This window comes from Phodopus roborovskii, unplaced genomic scaffold (genome assembly GCF_943737965.1).
Source record: "Phodopus roborovskii unplaced genomic scaffold, PHOROB, whole genome shotgun sequence".
Lineage (NCBI taxonomy): Eukaryota > Metazoa > Chordata > Mammalia > Rodentia > Cricetidae > Phodopus > Phodopus roborovskii.
Window position 1 is genome coordinate 6,130,262 of NW_026126651.1, and position 17,024 is coordinate 6,147,285.

The following is a 17,024-nucleotide window of genomic DNA, read 5'->3' on the forward strand; positions in this document are numbered from 1 at the left end:
CCGGAAAGGAAAAAAAGGTATGTCAGATGTTGTCAATTCAGCTCTGGGAACTGAAGATCTCAGTTATGTTCTAGAATTATAGAGCTACCCCCTCGGTCACCACCTCCTGGTATTTATACCCTTTTCCTTGAGTATGAGTAGGCCCTGAGCCTTGCTTCCAATTGATCAGACACTGTAACAGAACGGGCTATGTGTAATCTTGTGCATGTTTATAAGATTATATCAGACTCGTTCACATCTAGAATCTCTTCCGCTTGCTGATTCTGAGGACTTAAACTACAAGAGTCCAACATTGCAAGGAAGTACTGGCAGCCTCTTGGAGCTAAAGGTAGTCAGTCGGCAGCTATCACGCCAGAAAGAAACAACTCTAGTTCTACCTGTGAACCACAAAGAACTGAATTCTGCCAACAACCTGACCGGGGGTCAGAGTATGAAGGGTCCCCAAAGGCTCTTGTGTCCAATGAAGGTTTGGCCCCCGCTGCAGCAGGGTTCAGAGGCAGGGACCTCTCACAAGCAGGCTAGAGCGTGAATGATGGACCAGTTCAAAATTTGAAATGCGAGGGACCTCAGGAAGTGGGGCCTAGTTAGAGAAGGTAGTTCACAGGGGAGGAAGGCCGTCCTTCAAAGGCACGTCTGGCCCTGGCCCCTTGACAATCCTTGCTTCAGGGCTGCTATTGCAGTGGGCAGCTTTGCATTAGACAGCCCACAAAACAGTCAAACAGCCATGTATGGAGCCCCTGAAGCTGCTGGACACAATGGCTTCCGATTTTTTTTTTTTTTCTGAGATATTTTGCCATAGCAATAGAAAGCTGGCGAGCTTATTCCATGTTGGGGGCCTCAAATGGATCACAGCCCCGGGTATCACCTTGAACGCCAAGCAGAGGATCCTGGGCCATGTCAGGTGCCTGCGCCTGGTACACTGAAGTAGACAGCACGTGGGTGCTGTTTTAAGATGCTAAATTTGTGATTATTCTGTTGAACAGCAGTAGGTACATGCAGCTACATAGCCCAGCAGTGTTCATAAATATTCTCTTCTTGCCTCTCATATTATGGTCCATCGTTTGATGGCATTTACAGAAGAGAATGTAACTCACAGAGTTTTCTAGAACAAACTTCATTTCCTCAGCTGGGAACCACTTTGAAGATGCTAGGCACTACAGCAGTGAACACTTAACTGGACAACTATTTCTCTTCCCAGACTGCCCTCCAATCTATCTCCCGACCTATTCCCCTTCTTTGAGACAGGGTTTAATGTAGCCTATGCCAGCTTCACATTCACTATGTAGAGGAAGATGACCTTGAACTTCGATCCTCCTATTTCCAGCTCCCGAGTGTTGCGATTACAGACCTGTGTCTGCACTCCTGGTTTATGTACTGCTGGGGATGAAACCATTGCCTCGTGGCTGCTAAACCAGCAGTCTACCCACTGAACTATGTCCTCAGCTCATTTCTTCTTAGGCATTTTATTCCAGTAGGAATGGAGCTCAGTGGGCCATAACTGGAAGCCACATCCTGCCTACCAAGAGCGGATCAGACATCCAGCCTTACCTGAACTCCTGGAGTAGGATGCTGTACCCCATTCTGCCAGTCACCCGGCCATTCTGACTCCTTTCTGCAGCTTAGCTCTCATTTCTCAGCCTCTGAGTAGGCACCCACTTGTGTGCAAATCTGAGCCGCAGCCATCTGCTGACTCCCTGAGCTTTTGTTATTTCCCCAGTAAATTTCTCGTGCTCAGAGCAGCCAGTCGTTCCCGTGGCTGGGAAACCAAAAGTCACCAGATCACAGAGAGAAACCACAGCCAAGACCTGCAGAATGTCTGTCTTACCAGAAAATGTAAGCAGCTCACTCGGGTACAAAAGCCAATTCAGAGACGTGAACAGGACAGTTGAAATATGAGACATGAGATAGAGGACACCAGAGCAATGCATTTTCTGCAAGAAAACAAACAATACCAACAACAGAAAACACCCACTTACAGCCAGCCATGAAGACAATTTTTTCCAATGATTGGCATTCCCAAGATGAAGGAGAGAGAGACTTAGAACTTACAGCAAAGCTTACATGTTAACCGCATGACAGTGTGTGCTGACTGTAGATGCTCGTGCTTCACCACGTATGGACATGTAGTTCTCAAAGGAAACACCTTAGGTTAAAAATGCATCAATCCTTAATCCACTTATAGAGGCAGTTTTACAACTCCATGTTCTACTTTGGTAAGCTACAATGAATCGTTGACAGGACCAGGCACTGAATGAGGTCTCATCACCATGGTTAACTAGTAGACAAGCAGATAGGAAATACTATCATCACCTTCCAGCCAAGCCCTCTGCAACATGCTTAGTACAGCAGACAGCCCCTGGTTTATGTGTCGCTTTACAACTATGGGGCAGTATCATCATAATAAAGTGATATGCATTCATCAGAAACGTGGCTTTGGACTTGAATTTTGATCACGTCCTGGGCTAGTGATAGGCATTGCAAGAGTCTCGCTGCACCTCTCAGGCTCATGGGATTGCGAGGGAAACCAGATGTTTTTCCCATAGAGCATTGCACAGCTGATCTATGATGCTGTTGGGAGATTAAGCACATTGTTTCTTTTCATCTTCGGATAGGATGATCCAGCAGGATGTAACCTCATCCCAAGCAGAGGCATATGTGTGTGCTTAATGTATGCATTCAACTTTACACGTAGACAATTTGGTTTGTTGCACAAAACGTTGTCTTTTGTCCTGTGTTTCATACAATATTCTCTGTGTGAAGATCTCAAATTTTATCCTGAATGAAAATGTTTTTAGGGCTGGAGATGTACCTAAGTAGTATGCTTACCTGGTATGCACAACGTTCTGGGTTCGAGTCTCAGTCCTGCTTTGAAAACAACCTGGTGGTACCTGCCTGTAACCCTAACACTTGAGAAGTAGAGGCAGGAGGACCAGAAGTTCAAGGCTACACGGTGACCTGAGACCACTGTCAGCTAGTGGGAAAGAAAAGAAAACACATTTGTTTTGTTTTAGATACACTACATTAGGACCTTCCTAAAATGATAGTGTGGTTCCTGGGCTCCTAAACAGGACTCTACCACAGTTTAAGCTCCTCTTCATGGCTACCAGGATTACATTGTCATTAGAATAACTAACTCTTAGGAACCAAACAAACTGCCCTACCAAGGGCTGGTAGGTGTGCCCACAGCTGGATCACTCTCCACTTACACAGTGCTGGTGGGGATGTCCACAGCTGGATCACTGTCCACTCACACAGTGCTGGTGGAGATGACCACAGCTGGATCACTGTCCACTCACACAGTGCTGGTGGGGATGCCCACAGCTGGATCACTCTCCACTCACACAGTGCTGGTGGGGATGCCCACAGCTGGATCACTCACACAGTACTAATAAAGCCACTGGAAAGTATCTTGGCTGTTTCTTGTGAAGCTCAGCACTGGTTTACCCAAATACTCAGAATATCTACTCGGACATTACCTTTAAACACAAAGCATTTGAAAAAGACATTTCATAAGACCCTGTAGTCATAGTACATTTATTCACAACTGTCTCCAACAAAAAAAACAAATCACAATAAGGTTGTGAAAATATTTTGCTTTCATTATTTGTTTTTTTTATTTATTTTTATTTATTTAATTTATTTTATATAACAAAGTCCATTTAAATGAAAACAAACATTTATAGACAATATTTGGGAATTTGGGTGTTGTTCTTTCCAAACTACTTCCTGCTGGTAAGGGGCACTGTCATGGGGGATTCGAAGAAGATGCAGAAATCCTGGCTGTAGTCTATAAGGCTGCTTTGTCCAGCTGTTTTGAATGTAGGATCACCTGGTACTCTGTTTCAGGTGGTCTGGCTTGATCAAACCACATTAGTCTGGAAGGTGATTCCTTCCTTATATATGATGGTTTATCAAATATTTGAAGATTTCCTGTAAGCCTCATATCCCCATCATCTCAAGGTCTTCTCTAAGTATATGTCTGGTTCTTTGGGCTTTTTCTCACATGACAAGTATCTAAGATTATAATTCCCCAGAGTATGACCTTCATTTTTAATATTTCTTCTCAATCACAATAATAGAATATGATACTTAATTTCCAATTAGCTTAGATTCTACAAAGGTAGGTTTTGTTATTGGAATGGTCCCCGAAGTTTCTGATTTCGCAATCAAGCAAAGAATGCATAATGCAATCTTTCCTCGCAGACGGTCAACATCGCCATTGTCCTTTGTGGTTAGCTTGCTCTGGATCCATAGCCTCTGGGAGCTCTTGAACTGCTTGGAAAGTCTAGGATTTGGAGACAACACACAATCCAAAGAAATTCATAGACCCAAAGCATTGCCAAGCAAATCAACGAAAGCTATCACCCGACTCCTATCACTGTATCTCAGCAGCTATAAAAGAATCCACACCACGCTCAGCCTCTTCCCAGTACTGCTGATCCTATGATCTCCAGGACCACTTCCTCTCAAGGACTCTCAAATGAGAGGCAACGTCCTCTCATCTTCCAGGAATCAGGATGTCCTCATGTCTCAGCTAATCTCAGAACAGTATTCCTCACTCACATAGCTTCTCACTGTCTTGGAATTAACACTGCAACTGATAGACACTATAGAGTCTCACTAAGAAATTCATTTTTCCTTGTTGGTTTATGGATCATCATCTGAAATCCTTTGGTCTGTGACATCATATACAGCAAAACATTTCAGAAACAGGTTTGAAGTCTGACATCCTCAAAATATCTGATCCTCATCAAACTTCTGAGACATTATAAATCATGATTAAATTTGATCAAAAGGGACTTATTTTATGTCTTCTAATCCTTAAGTCAAGGAAATACAAATAAAACACAGCCATTTTTTACCAGGAGTGGTGGTTCACATCAGTAATCCCAGCATCCAGCATCCAGGAGGCCAAAGTAGGAGGATTACAATCGAGTCATGACCTCCCTGTTTGAAGCAAGCCTGAGCTACAGAGAAACACTCTGTCTCTAAAATAAAGCAAAACAAGAGCTAGAGACATGGTTCAGTTGGAAGAGTACTTAAACTAGCATGCATGAAGTCTTGGGTTTGATCCCTTGCATAAAACCAGGAATGGCAGCATGCTTGTTATCCCAGGATTTTTATATTGGCCACTCAAGGTCATCCTCAGTAATATAGCAAGTTCCAGGATAGCCTGGGTTACATGAGAACATGTCTCCAAAGCAAAACCAACAAAACAAAAGAAAAGAAGACCTATTTCTATAGGCTATGAAGACATTTCCTTGTGAGATTTCTGCTAGCGTGATACAAAAGCTGAGAGTGGATAGCTTTGTTTGTAGTGCTCTTTAAAAGACACTCAAGAGAATGAGAAGATGACCAAAGTCTAAGAGAAAATAATTTTAAAGCATACCTGTGATAAATCCAAAATGCCCTCCCAAAGCTCAGCAGGAAGAAAATGGGCAGCCCAGATAAGGGAGAGCAAACGACAGGCCCGAACAGGCTCTTCACCAGAGACATGAGATCTCAGCAGATGAAGAGAGGCCCAGCACCTCAGGTCCTGAGGGAAGTTCAAAGGGAACAACCTGAGATTAACTGCACAGCTGTTAGAATGGGAGAGGGCTAACATGATGGCAACACCAAGGATATGGGCAGCATTTTTTATTGATGGTGGTAATGCTCTGGCACTACACGAAACTCCTGTTTGTTGGGAGCTCTTGCTTTTTACTTCCTTCTGTGTCAAGAAACGTCCACTCTGTAAGCTATCCTGAGCCTTTCCTAATATCACATCTTATTAACAGGACCGTCAAAGACAAACAATCCAAACAAAAACTTCTGAACACACGCTAGGGATCAAAACCAAGAACTCACAGACTACCAAGACTCTCCTAGCCCCTAACAAGCTCAAGAGCTAATGAGTTAAAAGCTCCCCCCTAATGAAAATTGTAGACTATTCTGGGGCCCCAGGACCCAGAGAGGCTCAAGAATGGCATCCTGCCTGGAAAGGGGAGGTGTGAAGGCTCCAGCGGAGAGGCATCATATGTGCTGCTTTCTGAGGGATGAGGATGATTCCACCGCGGAGGACGTGAAGGTGGAGGACATTCCAGGCAGAGCACAGGACATGAGCAATCAGAGAGGCATGAAAGCCCTGGCTATTTTTGGAGAACGGTGATTAGACTGGAGAGGCTGAAAGATAGGATAAAGGAAGGACTGAGGAGAAGTTGGAAAGTGGGTTTGGAGTAAGATGAGGAAACTCAAATGCCATGTTAAATTTTTGGACATGATCTCATGGCAGTGGGACACTAGCAGAGGCCTTCCAGTTCAAGGCTGCCATGGTCAGACCTGCTTCAAATGACTCTGGCGGATGTGCTCGATGGGAGAGGGGTGGGGAAGAAGCTTGGTGAGGGCTTCTAGAAAAGTCTAGCAAGATGTTTGAGTGAGGACAAGAGGAGGAACAACAGGAGGAGAAATAAGGGGTGGCTTCAAGAGACATTGGACATCTTGTCGACCTGGGTGAGAGTAAGCATCACATTGGACATCTTGTCGACCCGGGTGAGAGTAAGCATCTATTCAGTCCCCTGAGATAGCTCCTAGGACATTCTCACAGACTGAATAGTACTTACTTGACTTGTCTGGTCAGTTTGCTGGCCTGTGGTAGCCACTTCAGGGGCAGCAATACTCGAGGTCACTGTTAGGGGCTTCAATATAAGAGCAGCCTCTCCTGACTCCAATGAACTAATTATATAAAGCCTTGCTAACCTCTCAGTGTAAGATGAAGTTGAGTTTGTACTTTCTCTGTATGGATATCAGACCTAGAGTTCTTTCTGACATCTGTATAATACCACTGTAGTGAGAATTTCCACTACGCCACAGCCTTTGGTGCACAGGACCATTTACTAGCAGTATGATTGAACTTCCCCGGCTGGCTTTGTCATCTACCCAGGGGGTGAATGCACCTATGTTTTCCTTCTACTTCAGACAGAAAAACAGAAAAGGAAAAAAAAAAAAAAAAAAAAAAAAAGACAAAGCAGAAATGAACCCAAGAGAATAAGATGCAGCAGAGGGGCTTGAGGAGAAGTATTACCTAAGAACACTGTTGTCATGGAAGTGACCAATTAAAACTGCCCAGATAATGTGAACTATTGAGCTATTTGCTTTTTTCCAGTCTCTGCTCCATTCAGAAAACAATGAGAATATCATTGTCCAGCTTAGGTAAGAAACCACCATTGTGACACACTCAGGTGTCCATCTGTCCATTTCTGTACTTTTATCAGACAGGGCACAGACAGGCTCAACCTTGATTCTCAGGTTAGAGTTAATTCTCTTTTTGAAATAAGAACGAAAGACAAATGTCAGACCACTGGTGTGTAGAAATAGCATAAAAGCCATAGTTACTTCAAGAATGTGGCTGACATTGAATGCATCGGGGTCCAATTATGTTTCTTTTCAGATGAGTTTGGATGAGCAGATGGAAGCAGAGATTCCTAGGCTGCAGCTTCCTTTTTTAAAAATATTCCTTCTTTTGTGTGACACAGTGCAGAGCTGTGCTTTCTAAAGTCAGGAATGGTGGGCAGCAGCCAGGGGAGCATGTGAGATAATGGGGTAAGAGAAAAAGACTAAGAATTTTATTACATTTTTTCCTTTTCAGTGAGTAGTTTTAATGTGCTTCAAAATATACATTACACAAGAATGCGATAGTAAGTTAGACATACATAAATATGCATATAAATGTGAGAGTACACACACACACACACACACACACACACACACACACACACACACACGGTATATTGCTCAAAAATGTTTGCTGAATGGACCACGATCTGCATTTGAATGCCTTGTTCCTTTGTGCCCTATGTGTCCCAGTGACTTGCTACAGTTCCTACAGGAATGGTGAGGAGGAGGGGGTATGTGGGTTCTCAGCCTAAGCCTGTGTGTGTTGGAGAACCGGCTGTTTTAAGGAGTTGTATCTGTCTCAAAAAACAAAACAAACAAACGAAGGAGAAGGAGGAGGAGGAGAAGAAGAAACCTAGAGAGATTTCCAGAGGCCTAGTAACTTTGAGAGGGGCTGGAAATTCCTACCCCAGCCCAAGACAACACAGCAGAGCATACTCCATCCTTGGTCTGCAATTGAAGGGAAATTCCTTCGACTGCGAATGCTATCTGCCAGGAGGTGAACAAACAGAAATTCTCAGAATTATAAACAGACAACCAAGAATCCTGGATACATTATAAAAGCTAGCGCTGTGAGGAACCCTAAAGTCAAAAGAACCAATAACCAAGAAAATAGAGTAGAGAAAACAGACTTGTCAATTAGTGTTGTCAGTAACATCTGCAGAGGTTCAGGTTGACATACCAACCAGAAAGCAAAAATGGACTGGGCAGAAAAAATTAGATGTGCTAAAAATTATACACAGTCAAGTGTGGTGGCACACACTTGCAATCCTAGAAGTCAGGAGGTTACGACAGGAAAATCTTGAGTTCAAGACCAGGCTGGTCTATACAGTGAGACAAAAATTTGGGGGAGAAATGGAATTATTTTTTAAAGTAGTGAATGAGTAAGTGGCTGAATGTACTTGGATGTAATGCAAATTCATACTAGGTCAGTGGTTCTCAACCTTCCTAATGCTGTACCCTCTAATACAGTTTCTCAAGTGTGGTGATGCCCAATAATAAAATTATTTTCATTGTTACTTCATAGCTGTAATTTTGCTAATGTTATGAATCTCTCTGTGAGAAAGTCATTCAACCCCCTCCCAAAAGGGTCACGACTCACAGGTTGAGAACCACTGTTCTAGGTCAATGTTGAGCTAAGGAATTTTTGAATAAAAGAAGAACAATGTTCTAGTTTTTAGTGGGCATTAGAAGGGAGAATTAATTAAAAAATTAAAAATTTCCAAAGCTAAAACAAAACAAATAAGCAAACAAAACAAAAGATAAACACGGGTTTTCTGGATGAAATGACCCATTAAATTAACTACAAGTGATATAAACTTTAAAAGACAAAAAGAAGTCATGAAATTTAAGATACCTAAACGTTTCTAGAGGAAACAAATCAAATTACTAAAGGAATAAGGATAAGCTGATACTGTCACCCACTACCACCCTACTGGGCAATTATAAACAGCCCCGTCTAAATTCTGACTAAAGAATATAGTCAACTAAATAAAGAATAAAGAAATCAGTCTATAATCATCTTGATTATAGATTCTCGGATGTAAGCACGATAATCACCCACAGGGAATGCAAAATGAAGATCAAATTGGATCCCTCTAAAAGGCACAACTGTGTCCTAATGAGTCCCAGCATCTCAGAGTGTGGTGCTGTATTTGGAGATAGGGATTTCAAAGAAGAAACTAATCCTACATATCTGGTATCCTTACAGGAAAAATATGGGCTCTCAGGAAGACATAACAAGACTCGCCTACGTGCTGCCCATGAGTGCAGCTTCAGAAAAACCAGTCCTATGGAGTCATCGTGTGCGACAGACACTTTGTCACAGCACAGGCCCTCTCAGTCATGTGACAATTGAATAAAGTTATCGCAGACTCTCTCTCGGGACTACACTCTCATGCCTGACGTTGAAGTGCCACATTAAAAAATATACAAGAAGCTGTGTGGAGCTCCGGCTTTACTAGCTTTATGTGCTGATGACCCATTTAACATTAACTACATGAAAAAAATATTGGTGTCAAAGCATACAAGAGAAATGTTGGTATACGAGGGAGGGAGAGGGAACTGGGATCGACTTGTAAAATAATAAATTAAATTAAAAAAAATGCTTTGACTCCAAAATTTAAGTTGAAGGACAAGTTACTGGGGAAAAGGATTTCTATTTTTGTTTCCACAGAAAATGAAAAGATGTGGATTCCTTCCAGATTAATGTGGTTTGATCAAGCCAGACCACCTGAAACAGAGTACCAGGTGATCCTACATTCAAAACAGCTGGACAAAGCAGCCTTACAGACTATAGCCAGGATTTCTGCATCTTCTTCGAATCCCCCATGACAGCGCCCCTTACCAGCAGGAAGTAGTTTGGAAAGAACAATGCCCAAATTCCCAAATATTGTGTATAAATGTTTGTTTTCATTTAAATGGACTTTGTTATATAAAATAAATTAAAAAAAAGAAATGTTGGTATACTTGCTTTGTTTGTTTGTTTGTTTGAGACAGAGTCTCACGCAGTCCAGACTTGCTTTGAACTTGTTACACGGATGAGAATGGCCACTTATGATACTGTAGCTTCCACCTCCCAGATGCTGGAATTACAGGAATGCACCAATACCTCTGAGGACTGAACACTCTCTCTCTCTCTCTCTCTCTCTCTCTCTCTCACACACACACACACACACACACACACACACACACACACACACACACACAGCTTTAAAAGCTGCTGTCCTGTCCTATAAGAATCCTTAAGATCCTTTGTAACTTACAGGCAGTCATCTTTGTCTTATTTCTCTGTTTTCCATGTTAGCACAGACCAAGCATATGTCATTTAAAGCCACGCTATGCCCACCCTTGTGAAATTACCACAAGCCCTGGCCGAAACCGTGAAATAGTCCATGTATCAAGACTTGAGACTCAAAGCTTCAGAGAAACCTTTTCTTCCTTGGACGAACAGGCCTCTGATGGTTAGCTGGTGTCAACCCCACCTGCCCTGCAAGCCTCCTTGAGGAGATTAGCTAAGCGTGTGCCGGACCCCCATCACTCTTATTTTTAGCTCTGAGTTCTCCTCACAAGTACGGTGACCTGGGTCTCGGGATTCCAGAGGGCTCTCAGGCAGGGAGTCATGATTCATTTGCAGGTGCTCCGCCCTGATCTGAACAACAGGCAAGGGTGTGGGGGAGGGGCTGCAGAGACAATTTTAAACATAAAACCCTTTAGGCTTCTGCTACGTTTTTCGTCAGAAACTGTACACTTCACAGGTGCATCCCTTGCTGCCTCGGGCAAATGGCAATTAAAATAGAACCCAACTAATATTGTTCTCCAGGAGGCTCCCGGCTGCCGTGGGGGGGGGGGGGCTGGGGAACACAACTAAGGGCTTTGGTCACGGGCTATTTTTGGCAGTTGTGCTACTCAAGTCTTATTCACCCCCTCCCCTCAGCCTCCCCTCTGCCCTTCGCTCAGCAAGCCAAGGCTGGTGACAGCCGCAATGTATTTAAAGAGGGCAGGAGTCCCCTTACTCAGTTGAGCTGACAGAGACCTCACACACAGGTAAGTGGGTTAAACCGGCTTTTGGGCCAGGGTGACGGACTGACTGGGTAGCCGATGGGAACTATACGGAGTTCTGTAGAGTGGAGGTGTATTTTATAACCCACTCTGCCTACACATGAGGAGGGTCAAGTTATACACTTGGTCCACATGAAGATATAGCGGTTACTTTGAAGTTCCTAAACGCATGATTAATATTGGGGGGTTTAGGGAGTGTGTGTATGAAGGTCTGGGTTCGATTCCCTGGCATCCTAAAAACAAAAATAAGTTGTGGGCTCAAGGGAACATCTCAGGCAGAGCAGTGGGCTTGGGATTAATCTGCGTCTAAAGCCACTGTCACTCAGGGGTGGCCTGGTCCCCTGGATCAGAAGTCAGGAAAGCAGAGGAAAGAGGGTTTCAACGGACCTGAATGAACGAACCCAAGCCTCCAAACTGCCACTACGAAGCAGATGAGTGAGTGGCTCTGAGGGAGTCCCTCCCCTGGGGCCTTGGTCTCTTATCCTCCAAGGGTTTGATACAGATACAGTGACTTTTTTGTAAACTCTAAAGAACTACACAGTTACAAAGCAGGCATCATAGATCCAATAGCACAGAAGGGAGAGAGGACCCTTCCCAGCTCAGATCATGAAACTTCCCTACTCACAAGGCGTGGGTGGATGATACACAGCAAAGATGTTCAGTGACAGGCACGCTTTTGGCCTTTTAAAATGAATCAAAATTGGTCTTTAAAAAAAAAGAAAGACACTGTGATGCGGAAAATCCATTAAAAGCTCTTACTTAATGGGAAGATTAATTCTCAAGCCAGTGGCAAGGATGTTTCCCCAGTGTTTCCTATAGGCTTCAGTGAAGGATTTGTCTTTACTATCCAGTAAATGAGGAGGAGAAGCAGTTTTAAGCAATAACCTGAGTGGAAATGCTGTGCAGATCAATGCTACCTCTTCTAATTTCTGCTCTGGCCTGAGTAACGAACTCTCCATAGAAGGGCCGGTTGGCCATCGGAGGGGCTTGTCTAACCGCGGGCAGTGTGGTGCAATGCCAGTTAACAGGTCGTATGAACTGTCTCCTGTCTCAGAACTGGGGCAGGTGGAGGCGTAAGCCACAAAAAGGGGTCATCTGTGTCCTTGGTTTACTTTGGGGCCTGGGTCTCAAGGGAAACGATGTCAGATGAAACACTATGCTGTTTTCTAAAAAGAAAGACCAGGGGTATCTCACGTGAACCAACGCTATGGCCATCTGCATGAAATTACCACACCTCTCTCAACTACAGCATGCTCCGCCACTCAGCCAGTTCATGTCAATGCAATGTGTGTGGAACTGTTTTACGTCCCGGCACACATGCAGATTTTCCCGGTTTGGCTTTGGTTCGTTTCTGAACAACCCTTTCATTTGTGCTCAGTGTCGGCAGCACCACTGTTAGAACCGCTCAGCTGCAGCTAAGCCAGGGCTTGGTGCCTGCTACCAGGCCGGGCCGACGGGTGCCCTGTAGCCTGGACATAAGAGGCAAGAGAGCATTTGAGAGAGGCTGGACGGGGTGAGAGGCAGCATGGGGGACAGGGTAAGGGGGGCAAGCAGCAGGCGACCACAGGAGCCTCACGCGGAAAGCGGAGACCCTTAAGCCTTGGAAACAATGAAGAAAAGCAAACATGACCCAGCCCCGAAGGTTCGGATTGTAGCTCTGCGTGTCCCTTGGCTTCCCAGGGTTCACTTTTGCAACAGTAAAGGGTAAGGGTTACCACCTACCTCTAGGGGATGGATGTGGACCCCGAATAAGATACAGGAAAGTATTTCACAAACTTAACAGGACTGTGTGAATGAACAGAAGCCTTTGGAAGGGCTCAGGGCCTTCTCTGGGTTAGGGAAGATGTCCTGTGAATATGAGTTGATGACAAAAGTCAGCAGTCAGAGTGGCTAACAAGCTAGCCAGAAGTGAAAAAAAAAAAAAAAAAAAAAAAAAAAAAAAAAAAAAACGTGGTTGACATGTTTGTCAAGAGGAAGGATACAGGCCTAGGAGTATCCTTCACAGGAAATACAACTCCAGGCAGGCAGCCCTCCAAGCACCAGCATGCTGCCCAGATGTCTGGGAATACCTGCAGTGTAGAGGGCTGGAAGTCACGGCCAAAGAGAAACATGTCACTGCCTAGGTGAAAACTGGGTGTGCCTCCCAGGGAAGGAGGCAGCGGGGGATGCAGGGATTGTCTAGGGGCTGTGGGGTACACAGCCTACGCGGAGCTCCACTTGAGGACATTGTTGGGTACGGGGATCGGCATCTGATGCTGCTTACCTGCTCTCTTTCCATCTCAGAAGAAGTGTGGGCTTCTTTAGGGTCACAGAAAGTCCCGGAAAAGTCATTCTTTAGGGGAAGAAACTAAAGTTTGAGGGACTGCAGCAACCACACAGCTGCACACAGCCAGGGTGTGATCGGGGAACCGTGTGGTCTTCAGAGCACAAAGGTCGCAGCAGAACCGGGGACTGCTTCCAACAGTAGAAGTGAGCCACGCTGCAGGGATAATTTCCGAGCAGGGTCGCTGTGACTGTGCGTTAGCCTGCCTAATCGCATGTCCACCGTGCCTGAGAGCCAGCGTCCATGGTTATGTCTGAGCTTCCGAGGTTTTGTGGCAGGTGGAGAGACTTCATGTACACACCTACTCTGTAACATCAAGAGGAAGCTACCCTTTGATCTCGACTCCTACTGTAGGAGTGGAAAGGGTGTTCCTCCGCTTGACCACAGGGACTCTGTGCGGGCATGCATCCATCGAAAGCCCCAGTGATTGGCATGGGAAACTCAGGGCGAGCTCTGGAGAGGCAGGCGGGCCTGAGGCCTCGGTCAATGGTACAGGCATCCTGAGATGGAAACAGATTCCCTCACCGCTGTGCTGACCACACACGGGTGGCAAACTCTGAGACTCTGAAGACTGAGAAACGCGGTGGTTTGTGGTCTGAAGTGAAGATCTATGGAGAGCAAAGACAGGCAGCTTTGTTTGTTTAGCAAAACGTGATTTAAAAACTATAGAACAAGTCACACCAATCAGCCATCATGATAATAGAAGGGCAGCAAAAATAATTGGATCTCTGTGTGCGCCAAGCATGAACGTGGAGTGCACCAGTATTGCCTTCAGTCTTCCGGGACAAACCTGCTCTGTTTGACATGCGCAGGGTCTATGCTCGGGAATCCGAGCCTTGTGCCCAGATCAGACTGTTAGTGTTCTCAGTGTGCTGTGGCTCTTTCCAAAGCCTGTGCCATTTCACACTCCGCTGTTCCTTGCTGAAGTATGAGAGGAGAGGCTCTTGAGAGGAGGCATTAAGTGTCTCTGCAGAGAGACGCTTCGATCGCTCGCAGTTCAGGTCCTTAAGTTGGTCAGGGCTTGAAGGATTCTAGAAGTTTCTCTGCTGCGCTGCAGCCATTTGTATGTCCATCCCCACAGGAGATGACGATCAACAGTGAGACAGACCTCTAACTCTAGGGGAGCCCTTTCCATGTGTGAACACCAAAGATTCCCGGGAAGTCCCTTACTGTTACCAAGCAGAAGTCCCTGGGACTCCTCTAGTGATACTTCCTATGCTCTGTGAAGAGATGATGGCTCTGTAAGACCTCATTTCTCACCAAATGAGCTGCTTGGTCCTGGAACATATGTCGCAGCAGAAGCTTGTATATGGGTCAACTTATTAGCCTTTGAGATGCAGCTCTACCATTTACTGGCTGTGTGATCTTGGTCAATCTATCTAGCTCTATATATAGTTTTCTCACCCCCCCCCCACCAACTGGGAAACAACACAATTTACTGTGTTGAACTAGTGTAAGTACCAAAGATAATATGTGAAATGTATTGATGTAAACATAAACAGTGGACTCTGGAGTCAGAGATCGGAGCTCCAGTCTAATGATACGATATAGGACAGGGACATAAATTCCCTGAGAGCACATTTTCCTATCTGAAAAGACAGTTTCAACGGCGTCTGCCTGTTGAAACTGATCATGAATTACTGCAGGGCCTGGTCCAAGGGCTGTGTTCTAGAACCTCTGACTTCACCGCAATGTCTGAGATAGCTCTAGCCCTAACCATCACCGAGTCCAGACAGTGTTCCTGTGAGGGTTCTGTCTCAGCCAGTAGAGACAGTTCATCTCACGGTGTGGAGGAGTAGCCAACAGTAAGCCGGACCTACCTGCTGAGGTCTCTGTCCAAGTCTAGGCTTAAGCATCTCTGGGCCTCTTAGAAGAAACACAGCCACTAGGTGGCTTGTCTTTGCTTGCTCCAACTTTGCCGTGAAACATCATCTTTCAGTCTTATGTTACAGGGGGAGCGTAGAAAGAGAAGAAAGAGGAAGAGAAAGGAGGAAGAGGGAGGGGAGAGAGGGAGGAACACCGGAGGACTGTCCAGCGAACGGTTTGGCTTTATTCTAGAAAAGTCAGATTGCACAGGACAGTTTATCGCGGTGGCAGACTCGGTTAAAACTTCCATTCTATAACTGGGCGCCACTCAGTTTACAGAGCGCGTGACAGCGTCGGAACCGAGAACTCTCTGAGCAGTTCTCACTTTGGAAAGGACACTAAAGGTCAGAGAGGTTAGTGATCTCCCCGGACCACACAGCTTTGAAGAGGTCAGAAAGGACTAGACTGTAGGCCCCGATCTGATCCCATTGACTCACTAGAGAGAAACCCCATCTCTCTCTCATAGCACCGTTACTGAAGAAGCCCGCTCAAGGGCCCCCTCTCTGTGGGACTGGAGTAACTGAGGTGGTCCAGTCTGTCCCCAGCAGGGACAGTCGACCTTACTTTCTACCTCATCTCTATCACTTGTCCCCCTTTCCGACCGTGACCTGCGACTTGTCTATGACAACAGAAGCCTCAAGAATAGTTCCCGAGAGCAGTGCCAGGTAGTGTGGCAGTGACCCAGGTGATAAACGGTGCCGGCTGACAGGCAAGCCTATATTTGGTGTCCTACCTTCAATGACCCTCGCCGGTTCCAAGCAACACCGATAAACAAATGGTCCATCTCTTGGCCCCGTGCCAAGGTAAATGCGCCTCTGGATCCCAGCTCTGGGTGTTGAAAGGCAGCTATTCCAAAGCAACGCAGAAGCCAAAAGGGCCATCTGTAAGCCGGGGCCTAAATGTACTTTCAAACCATTGGTGGCGTTTGCTCAGGACCGCTTTAAATTTCCCCACGTATTCATGACCTTCACGATGATCTTGTGCACAAGAAGACACTAACATTTACTTCCCTCAAGTCCAAGTGATGAATGACAGTCGGAGCCCATGTTTTCTGACCCAGGACATGTTGTGGTACCTTGTGTAGCTCCCGTTACCCTACTCACTTCTTCCGGAATGGAACATACATCTATTCAGTGAATCCTTATGTGTTTCTATTTTGGGTTTTGAGTCCTGATGTATGTAAGGCATACATTATATATAATACCGCCTCACTTACAAACAAGGTTGTTGAGATGGATTAGTTGGTGAGGAGGTATTATATATAATTTTACCCTCATTTTGAACATTTTGCTGAGGATAATGCATATATATATATGTGTGTGTGTATTTATGTGTGTGTGTGTATATGTATGTATGTATGTATGTATGTATGTATGTATCCATCCATCCATCCCCAGAAGGCATATCAGTCTCGCATCAAACTTGTTGGGCATGCCAATGAAATCACTGGCAATATGAAATGAGAAACCTGACCTGATCTGACGTTGTTTCCACTGGAAGTTTCCATGTCATTTATTCCACAAAGGTCACTGTCATGTTCTCAGATGAAACATATTATACTCCTCCTGTTTGTATGATGTTGAAACCCGGAATCAAAATGAACATGAACACACTTATGTGATTC